The following is an 11,860-nucleotide window of genomic DNA, read 5'->3' as shown; positions in this document are numbered from 1 at the left end:
TGCTTTGGCTATCTGGGTCTTTTGTGCTCCCATATGAATTTTTCAGATTTTTGTTCTATTTCTGTGAAGAATGCAGCTGGAATTCTTTTATTGAGTTTCTATTACATTTGTAGATTGTTTTTGGTAGGATGGCCATTTTCACAACATCAATTGTCTCACTATGTGAACATTGGAGGGTGTCTGGGCTTTTTTTTTTTTTTCTGTGATAAAGACCATGACCAAAAGCAACTCGAGGAAGAAAGTGTTTGTTTTAGCTTACATTGTCACATCTCAGTCCACCACTGAGGGAAGTCAAGACAGAAACCTGGAGTCAGGAACTGAAGTAAAGACCACAGAGGAATGCTGAGCTCTGGACTGTTTCCCATGGCTCACTCATCTAGCCTTTTATACAACTCAAGACCACCTGCCCAGGAGTAGCACTGATAACAGTGGGCTGGGTCCTCCCAATATGAATAACTACTCAAGAAAATGCCTAACTGTCTTGCCTACAGGCACATCTGATGGAGACTTTTTTTTCTTAATTGCGTGTCCCTCTTCCCAAATTTCCCAGATGGCCCAGGCTTGTGTCAAGTTGAAAGAAAAATAAATAAATAAAAGCTAGTCAATACAGAGATCTTCCTCAATTTCTTCAGTGTTTTAAAAATTTCATTGTAGAAGTCTTTCGATTCCTGTTTGGGTTTATTTGAAGATTTTTTTTAAATGTTACTGTGAGTGGGGCTGTTTCTCTGATTTCTTCAATTACTGATTTTTATGTTAATTTTGTGGCCTGCCACATTCCTAAAGGTGTTTATCGGCCCCAGGAGTTTTCTGGTACAAGCTTTGAGTATTTTAAGTTCTTTTTTTATTTGTTATCTTTTTATTTCCTTCTCTTTTCTTACTCCTGTTGCTAAGACTTCAAGCACTATATTGAATAGGAGTGATCACCCTTGTTCTTTGACTTTAGCATAATTTTGGCTATAGTTTTGTCATACATAGCCTTTGTTATGATGAAATACGTTTGCATAGCTCCAGGATCAGGGCAGTGAAGGGATGAAAGACATACACAGGCACGCAGTAAAGTTGGAATCAGGTGGACTGGGCTCTCTGATGGAGAAACAACAGCACCCCAGAATCTCAGAGTGTTTATTATACAGTTAAACAGAGAGGCGGGGTTATTGCATACAGGTGAACAAGGGGTGGGGTTATATGCAAATAAACAAGGAGGCAAGGCTATTATATATGGCTGGAAAAGGAGTCAGGCTTAATTTATTTTGATAGGAGCAGTTTCTTTAGGGGAGCAATCTTCAGGGGAAATATAAATATAAATATAAATATAAATGTTTGGTGGACATTTTCTGTACACACTATCTACGTTCACACATGGGCCAGAAGGCAGCTTTGCCATCTCTCTGAGCCTCACTGTGGGAGGAAGGCATTGCTACTTTCTCATGGGTCTGAGGCTCTGGGCCTTGACTTGGCTGTGCACAGGCTAACAACACTCATTCACTAAAGTCTTCACATACTCAGACCTTCTTCTTCTCCCCATATCCCTTCCTCCTCCCCATCCTTAGTCTCTTTAGAGCTTTTATCATGAAGGAACATTATGTTTTGTCAAAGGCCTTTTCTACATTTATTGAGTTGAATATGTGACTTTTGTCTTTGATTCCATTTGTATAATGAATTACATTTATTGATTTACATATGGAAATAATCCCTGAACCTCTGGAATGAAGTCAACTTGGTCATGGTTCTTTTTGAGGTATTCTAGGATTAGAATTGTTGTATTTTATTATTGAGAAATGTTTACATCTATTATTGAGAAATGTTTAATCAGAGAAATCATTCCTTTTTATTTTTAATTTTTTTTTTTGTGTATCTTTGGAGCCTGTCTTGGAACTTTCTTTCTAGACCAGGTTGGCCTCAAACTCACAGAGATCCACCTGCCTCTGCCTCCCTCAGTGTTGAGATTAAAGGTGTGCGCCACCACAGCTTGAAATTACTCCTTTTTTTTTTTTTATTGGCTTCATTAAAAAGAATTGGGACACATTCCTTCTTTTCTATTTTATGAAATAATTTGACAAGTATTGTATTTCATTCTTTGTTAAAGGCTTGGTTAGAACTTTGCTTTGAATCCATCTGTATGTAGGCTTCTTTTTTGTAAGCTGAGAGTTTTTTGTTTTGTTTTGTTTTTTTTTTTTTTTAACTACTGCATCAATCTTGTTGCTCATTATGGAGTAATTTAAATGATCTCATCTTGGCTTAACTTTGGTATATAATAAGTATTTATGAATTCATCTACTTCTTTTGGACTTTCTAATTTGAAGGAATATATGTTTTTAAGGTGTAATGATATGTTCTAAATTTCATTGATATCTGTTGTAATCTCTCCCTTTACATCTCTAATCTTATTGATTTGGTCTTTTCTCCCTCTGTCTCTCTGTCTCTCCCCCCCCCCTCTCTCTCTCTCTCTCTCGTGAATTTGGGTAAGAGTTTGTCAGTTTGTTTATCTTTTCAAAGAGCCAGCCGTTCATTTCATTAGTTTTTGTTACTTATTTTTTGTTGTTTATTTCTATTTCATTGATTTCTGCTCTGACTTTAATTTTTCTTTCTACTACTAGTTTGGGTACTGTTTTTTTTTTTTTTTTTTTTTTTTTTTTTTTTGGTTCATGTTCTTTTCCTTGCCAATTTTATTGAGCTATACATTTTTCCCCACTCCCCTTCCCTTTACCCCTTTCCCTTTCTACTTTCCTCCCTGCCCCTCACAATCCCAATTTACTCAGAAAATCTTGTCATTTTCCCCTTCCTAGGCAAATCCATGTATGTCTCTCTTAGGGCCCTTTGGTTATCGTTTGTGCAATTTCTTAAGATGAATCTTCAAGTTAGCTATTCTGTAGTGCATTCATTTAGAGCTATATCATTCACACTTGTGTCTGCCTTCATTATGTCCAATGTATGGATTTAGGTAGGGTTTATTTTCACTTTCATTCACTTCCAGAAAATTTTTATTTCCTCATTTGTTTATTTATTGGTTCCATCTATAATTATTATTTAAAAGTTATTTACTTATATGTATAGTGTTCTGCCTGCATGTATGCCTATACACTGGAAGAAGGCACCAGATATCATTATAGATGGTTGTGAGCCATCATGTGGTTGCTGGGACTAGAAATGAGCACCTCAGGAAAAACAGCCAGTGCTTTTATAATCTCTGAGCCATCTCTCTAGCCCCATTATTATTATTTTACCATCACTTTCTTGCTGTGATTACTGTGCTTCTCTCTCTCTCTCTCTCTCTCTCTCTCTCTCTCTCTCTCTCTCTGTGTGTGTGTGTGTGTGTGTGTGTGTGTGTGTGTGTGTTGTGGGGGGCAAACAAAATACAGGCCCTTGTGTGCCATAGTGCATGTGTGGAGGTCAGAAGACAATTTTCAGAAGTTGGTTCTCTCCTTCCATTGTGAGTTCTGGGGGATCAAACTCATATGTCCTGGCTAGTTGGGGAAGTGGTTTTATCCACTCATTCATCTTGCCAGAGAAGTAATTGCTCCCACATGCTATTCAAGTGAGTTGCTTAATATCCATCGGTGTGGGTATGCCTGTTGTTTCATTTGCTGGTGATTCTATATTTATTCCAGTGTGATCAGACAGAATATGAGGAATTATTTCTATTTTCTTGTATTTCTTGGAAGTTGCTTTGCTTCTTAATATATGATCTAATTTAGGATGTGTATTCTGTAGAATGTTCAGTAGATGTGTGTTAGGTGCATTTGATTTATGTGTATCATTTAACACTAGTGTTTCTTGTTTTTATGTTTGGGTGGTGAGGGTGACATATTGAAGTCACCCACTTCAACATCTGTGTTGAGATTAATCAGTGATTTAGTAGTCTTTGTTTTATGAAATTGGGTGTTCAGTGCATTTCTGTCTAGAATTGTAATAATTCACTGAGTTCAATTAGTGCTTCCTATATGTGCACGAGTGTAGAGCACCATCCGCTGGAACATGGGTAACCACCACCTTCTACACTGTGGAGTAAAACTGACTCTTTTTCCCACAGCACCCAACTGCCAAAGGTGTCTCACATGTTTTCTTAAATGTATCACTGACTTTGAGCCACCAGTTTCTTTCTTCTCCTCCTTCTTTCCTTCCTTCCTTCCTTCCTTCCTTTTCTTCTTCTCTCTCTCTCTTTCTCTCTCTCTTTCTGTCTCTGTCTCTCTCTCTCAATCTTTAAAGAGTGCCTACCTCTGCCTTCTAAGTGCTGGCCTTAAAGGTATTTACCCCCACTGCACAGCTCAATCCACTTTCTTTACCTTAAGGCCTTGATATTCTATCTCTACATGTTCCATTCTATTAGTAAGGTTTTCCACTGAGGGTTTTGTTTGTTTGTTTGTTTTTTGGGTTTTGTTTGATATTTTGGTTTGGTTTGCTTTTGACATACACCCACAGCTAAACACTGAACCGAACTCCTGGAATGCAGACGCAGAGAGGGAGGAGTGATAAGAAAATGGGGGCAAGACCAGGCTACAGAAATCCACAGAGACAGCTGATCTGAACAAGTGGGAGCTCAGGGGCCCCAACTGATAGCTGGGGAACCAGCATTGGACCAACTCAGACACCCTGAATATGGGTCTCAGTTAGAAGGCCTGGGCAGTCTAAGGAACCTTTGACAGTGGAACCAGGATGTATTCCTGGTGCACAAAAGGACTTTGGGAGAACATTTTCCATGGAGGGATACTCCCTTAACCTAGGGGCAGGAGGGAGGGCCTAGTCTCTACTCCAAATGACTTGACAGATTTTGTCGATCCCTCCTGGGAGGCATCACCATCCCTGTGGAGTATGGGGGGGGGGGATGGGATTGGATGGGGGGTCGGGGAGCATGGGAGGGAGAGGGAACTTCTAAGATTTTGGCTTTTTAAAGGCGTGGTTTATTTGTATAGCTCTGGCTCTCCTGGAACTTGCTCTGTAGACCAGGCTGGCCTCAAACTCATAGAGATGCACCTGCCTCTGCTTCCCTAGTGCTGGGATTAAAGAAGGCATGTATTTACCACTGTCTGGCTCGATTGCACTTTTAATTTTATTTAATTACATTTTTCACTTATAGATTTCTTTCTGTTTAGTTTTTCTCCAGGAATTCTATCTCAGTATTGAATACCTTTTTGTATCCAGAATCGGCTTCCTAATTTCATTCAGCTATTTGTGTTATAGAATTCACTCAGGAGATTATTGGTATAGTCTTTTAATTCATTCATGAATTTATTACTGATTTCTTTGAGTTCTCTGAACATATTTGTAATCATTTTTTCTTAATTATTTTTTTGCAATTTTGTCTAAGTCACTCTCATTGGTGGCCATTACTACAGTAATGGTAATTTTTTTGTTGTTGTTTTATTTTTTGAGACAGGGTTTCTCTGTATAACAGCCCTGGCTCTACTGGAACTCACTCTGTAGAATAGGCTGGCCTGGAACTCACTAAGATCTGCCTGCCTCTGCCTCCCGAGAGCTGGAATTAAAGACACGTGCCACCACCACCTGGCGGTACTGGTAATTTTTGAGGGAGACAAGTTGTCTTGGCTTTTCATGAACTTGTTTTTGCACTGGGACTTGCACATCTGGAGTAAGTTGTTTGTTAACTCTGTCACTCCTGTGTTGCGTGAGCCTTTTGATTGATGTTTGGTATTCTCTCAGCTTGGTGATGCTTGAACTTCAATTGTGGAGAGACTTGTTGCTGATCTGTGGATGAGATAGCTAAGATTATCTCCACACGGCTAGGGGGTGGCATGGTTTCTGATTACACAGTACAGCAAGGAAGTGTGCAGGAGGTGGGGTTGAGGAGTTGCTCATTCTCGGGTCTCATGAGCTTGTAGCAAGTCGAGGGGTGCCCTCTCACCTCATGAACCTCTTTGCACACAAGGCTGGAGTGTGGGCCAAGAACAGCAATTAGTAGTTGAGCATTCTCATGAACTAGGTCTTAGCAGCAAAGCAGAGTTTGTGCTGGGATTGGGGGCACATGGTCTCTGTTTTCACAAGCTAGAATGAATGCAATTTGGCATGACTGTGTGCTCGAAGTAGGAGGGGATGTGCATCCATATAGCAGGAGGGGATTCTGGTATGTGTGAAGTTAAGCTGTGGAAATGAAACTACTGAAGTTGATTCCTAATTAGGGTGGGTGAAGAACTCCAGCCTTGGCTAGATAATGGCAGGATGATGGGTGGATTTTAACATCTGGAGCAATAGCTTGGGGTGTGCTGACCTCTGGGTCAACAGGTAGGGGCCAAGCTCTCTGTGTTGAAGGAGTACTGACCTCTGGGGCAATGGGTAAGTCCCAGAGTCTCTGTTGTGCATGCATGCTAGCCTTTGGGGTGACAGGAGAGCCCCAAAGGTTCTGTCTGCTGCTTAGGTACACTGGTGTCTTAGACAATGGATAGAGATTATTGTTTTTTAAAATCTCCTTTCTCCCAAGTAACAACTATATTATCATTTTTCTCCTGTTATAGTGCCTTCTATTTAAATCTTTACTCTTTTTGGGGGTGGTGGTGGGGACTTTTCAAGACGGGGATTCTCTGTGTAGTGCTGACTTCCTGGAACTTGCTCTGTAGACCAGGCTGGCCTCTAATTCACAGACATCCACCCACATCTGCTTCCTGAGTGTTGGGATTATAGGCATGTGCCATTGCTTTCTGGTTTAATATTAATCTTAAACTCACCTTTTCCCTCTTTCATTTCTGGTATTCTCTTCCACTAGATCTTCTCCTTTTTTGTTGTTATTTTATTTTATTTATTTTTTGGTTTTTCGAGACAGGGTTTCTCTGTATTGCTTTGGCGGTTGTCCTGGAATTTGAGCTGTAGACCAGGCTGGCCTCGAACTCACAGAGATCCACCTGCCTCCTGAGTGTTAAAAGTGTGAGCCACCTCTGCCCGGCATCCCCTAGATCTTCTTATAGCTACTAACTTCACAGATTAACTCTGTTTTTTTGCTGGGTGGTATGTGTCTGTTTGTGTATTGGGGTCATGTTCTGGACACCATGCATCCTCATACTGCTCTAGGATGTGTTGTATTTTATTACTCAGATTTATTTTCATCAGGGATCATCTCTCAAGTTTACTTTAGTGAATTTAATATTGTTACAGTTTGAGTTTGAAAAGGCCTTTGAGAGCTTGTTTGCCCATGAGGATTTCTGGTTCATGAGGATATTAACAAAGTCAGTGTATCAATCCACTGATTTATCACATATAATTTGATGGCATTGTTGAATGGTCGTGGATAGTAAGAGGTAGGATCTAGTAGGAAGTAAGTCCTTGGATATTTACTTTTCAAGGGTTTATCCTCTTTTTTTGAGACAAGGTTTCTCTGTATAATAGCCTTGGCTGTTGTGGAACTCACACCGTACACCAGGCTGGCCTCGAACTCACAGTTATCTGCCTACCTCTGCCTCCTGATCAAGGGTTTATCTTTCCTGGCTAGTGTGATGTGAGCAGCTTTGCTCCACCTCATGCTCTCCATCATGATGTTCAACCTCATCATGAACCTAGAAGCAGTGGGGCCAGCTGACCATGTGCGAAACCTGAACCATGAGCCAAACAAATCTTTCTCATAAGTTGTTTATGTTGAGTATTTTGTCATGAACGTCTAATGAAATGTCTAGTGTCAATGAACGTCTAATACAAATGTGATACAGACATATAACTAGTTTTGTCTGAAAGGAGAGCTAGTTGTCTTAACATTAAGATTTCCATCTAAATAATTATTTCAATCAGTATGTTTTTCTACACTATTTAAGATTGAATGAGTAGATGATGGTGTGCTGCTAGTTTTATGTCAACTTGGCAGAGGCCAGAGTCATTTTGGAAGAGGGAACCTTATTTGATAAAATGCACCCACTAGATTGGTTTGTGGGCATGCCTGTGGTGCATTTTCTTGATTGATGGTTGATGTGGGCAGGCTCAGCCCATTATAGCTGGTGCCACACCAGGGATGGTGGTGGTGCATACTCTAAGAAAGCTGGCTGAGCATGCCATGGAGAGCAAGTGAGTAAACAGCACTCTCCCATGGCCACCATGTCAGCTCCTCGCTCCAGGTTCCTGCCCTGTCTTCCCTGGATAATGAACTACACGTTATCAGATAAAAACCCTTTCTTCTCTCTGTTGTGTATGGTCATTACAGATTGCTAAAATCATTATTATTATTCCAATGGTGCTCAACACTGGCTGAATATCAAAAGTCATATTTGGAATATTTAAGATTTTTTTTAAAAATTTTAATTATGTCTTTGTGTATATGCTTATGAGTGCAGGTGCCTGCAATGGTCAGAGGTGTCAGAGCTCCCCCCACAGTTGAACTTATAGGTGGTTGTGAACTATCTAATGTGTTTGTTGGGAATTAAACTCGGGTTCCCTGAAAGAGCAATATGCCAGTGCCATGGAGTTTTTTGTTTTGTTTTTGTTTTTGTTTTTGATTTTGGTGTGTGTGTGTGTGTGTGCGCGCGCGCTAGGGATAAACCCAGGATCTCAACCCTGATAAGCACACATTATAAGACTGATGAAGCAGAGGCTATGGAGTAGTGCTGCTTACTAGCTTGCTCCTCGTGGCTTACTTACACATTAATCAAGAAAATGCCCTAAGTCTCCCCCACAGGCTAATCTGATGAAGGCAATTTATTAATTGAAGTTCCTTCTCAGATGACTAACATACAGTCAAAGGTTCCAGGCAAGAGCAGTTTCTTGCCCAAATGGCTAGTGTTGCTGTATCAAATGTGATCTCCATAACCAGTTTCTTCAATGCCGATCTTCCTCTCTGAAGTAATTGGTTTTGCAAAGAGCAGTTGTGTCTCACCATCATGAAAAACCCTAACCAAGTATTTTAACTGCCATATTCTGAAGGTCTTTGAAAGGTTTGGGAGATATCTATTTGAAATATATCTCTTTTTTATCTAGAAAACTTATTAACATAAGTTTTGACTCATATATGTGACTACAATCTGTATTTAATTATACATTACATTTTTAAAAGAGCTGTATAAACATTATACCTAAACAAGAGCAGAAATATATCTATAACAAATTTGCCCTTATATTTGTATCAATAAATCAAAACCCAAACCATTACAAAAGTATTCGTCTCTATATCATATCCCCCCCCTTTTTTGTTTTTGTTTTTTGGAGACAGAGTTTCTCATAATCACTTTTTTGAAATAAAGAGATCGGCTGTGATCATTAACCATTTATAACCAACCCCATTTAAATGAAAATAAACATTTATAAACAATATTTGGGAATTTGGATGTCATTCCAAACTGCTTCCTGCTGTTTGGGGGTGCTGTTAATACTATGGGATCCTAAGAAAACCCAGAAACCTGGCCAAATCCTGGCTGTAGTAATCTGCAAGGCTGCCTTGTCTCAGCTGTTTTAGATGTTGGATCACCTGGGCCATTGCTTCAAGGGAGTCTTGCTTCATCAAACCATATAAATCTGGAAGGAATCCACAGCTTTTTATTTTCTGTGGAAACAAGAAAAAAAAAAATCTCTTTTCCAAAGTAACATGTTCTTAGACTTAAATTTTGAAGTCAAAGCATTTTTAAAACATATAAGTTAGATTAAACCAGCAGCTTTTATAATCAAATGTCTTTTAGCAGTTGTTGCTCCTTCCTCAGCAATTAAACGATTCAAAGACAACACAATAAGCTACAGTATCCAGACTCTGTGGCTTTTTTATTACTCTATTTCTTTTACTTTTATTTTTTCATTTATTGAGACAGGGTTTCTCTGTGTACTTTTGCTTGTCCTGGAATTTACTCTATATACCAGGCTGGCCTTGAACTCACAGAGATCTGCTTGCTCCCAAGTTCTGGGATTAAAGGTATGTACCACCACACCCAGCTATTCTATTTCTTTTTTAAACACTTTATTCTTTTTCTTTTCTCTCCCAAGCCTATGTATATTTTTTAAACACATTGTAAAACATTTAGAGTTTCTCTTTTTTTCTTTCTTTTTCCCTCTGAATCTGTCTTACTGTGTATCTCTATCTTTTTCTGGCCAAGAGTCTTTTATCCACTAAACAACATTGCTAAAATTAAAGCAGTGGCTATTTTAACCAGTGGCTTTCCAACATGGAGGGGGATTGTTTACCACTATCACCAGGAGCTGTGCTCACCACCTTGGTCTATGATACCATCAAACAGCTTCTGTCGGCTTAGAGATGTGGTCATTGCTGCCACCAGCTGCTCATACACACCATTCAATTGGTAGCAGGGCATCTTAAAAGAACCCTGCAGTTTTTGCCTTTTACACTGAGTCAGGAAGCCTCTCTAGCAAACAGAGCCCACCTGAGAAAATACTGCTACCAAGAAGCCATGCTTGTCCCTGTTCTTTTGTCTTTAGAATTCCCTTTTAAATTTTCCCTCTGTCTCTGCCTCCCCAGTTCTGGGAGTAAAGATGTGTGCCACCATCACCTGAGTTGTAATCCGTGAGTATTTTTATTATGACAGTCTCATGTAGCCAGCCCAGTCTGGACTCAAACTCCATGTGTAGCCAAGGATAACTTTCAAATTCTAATTCTCCTAACTCCACTTTCCAGGTGTTGGGAATATAGGCCCACACCACCACACTCAGCATATTGTGCTAGGGTAGAAACACAAGGCTTCATGAATGCAAGCAAACACTTTACCAACAGGGCCACACCCTCAGCCCGCACATTTCTTGTCTTGTAGATTTATGATTGCTTCTGTAGTGTACTTTCTTTGTGTGTCTGAATTGCTTTCTGTTTTCTTTTTTCATCTTTTGTTTTTGTGACATGGGGTCTGTGGTGTAGGCTGGCTTTGCTTCACCCTCATGAGTCATGGGAATTCAAGCATGTGCAACAGCACCTAGCTTGAATTGGTTTTTGTCCAGTCATTGGACTGGACATATCATGACATAGTGTGACCTTATTTTAATGTGGTAATATCTGCAAAGACGCTCTCCCAGTAACGCTACAAGCCTCATGAAACTTGTTTTTAAAACGGTACAGAGCTTTATATATTTTTTTTCTGAGATAGGGTATTACATTCTATCTCAGAATGTGCTGAGCTAGGTACACATTGTTATGGAACCTCAGGTTGGAACCTCAGACTGACCTTAAACTCATGTTGATTCTCGACTCACCTGAGTGCAAGCATGACAGCATCATATTTTAAAATTTATATAGAAACCATAGCTAGACTAGAGTCCCTGGTTTTTATATTAATCATATATATATATATATATATATATATATATATATATATATATCATAGAGATGCCCTTGCCTCTGTCTCCCAAGTACTGGGATTAGACTGGGACCACCATGTCCAGTCTCTTTTTATTTTTTTTCAACATCTGCACAGCTTTAATATTCTGATAAAATTAAATGTTTTCCATAAAATATGAGGAAAACCACAGTTCACTAGGGACCAATAAAAAATGTAATACTCTCTAACAAAAAGGCCTAAACAGTAGGAATAACAAAAAAGGCTAAAAGAGAAAGTACAAATCTCAAAACCAACTTCAGTCAAGATGACTTCCCCATGGATAAGCAAGTGGAAAGTATATAAATTCTAACCATATCACTCCATGGCCTCTTTTTTTTTCCTTTCTTTTATTTGTGAACTATTATACAAAGATTCAATGTGATAACATAACATTTGGAGTCTCAACACTTAAAGTGTTACGTTAAATTGCTCTTAGAAAAATTTATGCCAAGATAAAAAAAAAAAACCTCAAAACTTGGAAGAAAAACTATCCCAGTATTTGCCAAGATACCATGGTGTGAAAAGATGAAAACTCAAAATGTTTTCTGTCCCTTAAAGAAGGGTTCATGTTTGGCCACAAGAAACCTGGTTCCTATTGTGAACCCAGTTTCTGATTATAGTTCCAG

Source organism: Phodopus roborovskii, unplaced genomic scaffold (genome assembly GCF_943737965.1).
Source record: "Phodopus roborovskii unplaced genomic scaffold, PHOROB, whole genome shotgun sequence".
NCBI lineage: Eukaryota > Metazoa > Chordata > Mammalia > Rodentia > Cricetidae > Phodopus > Phodopus roborovskii.
The sequence above is the reverse complement of the archived record's forward strand: the minus strand, read 5'-3'. Positions refer to the sequence as shown.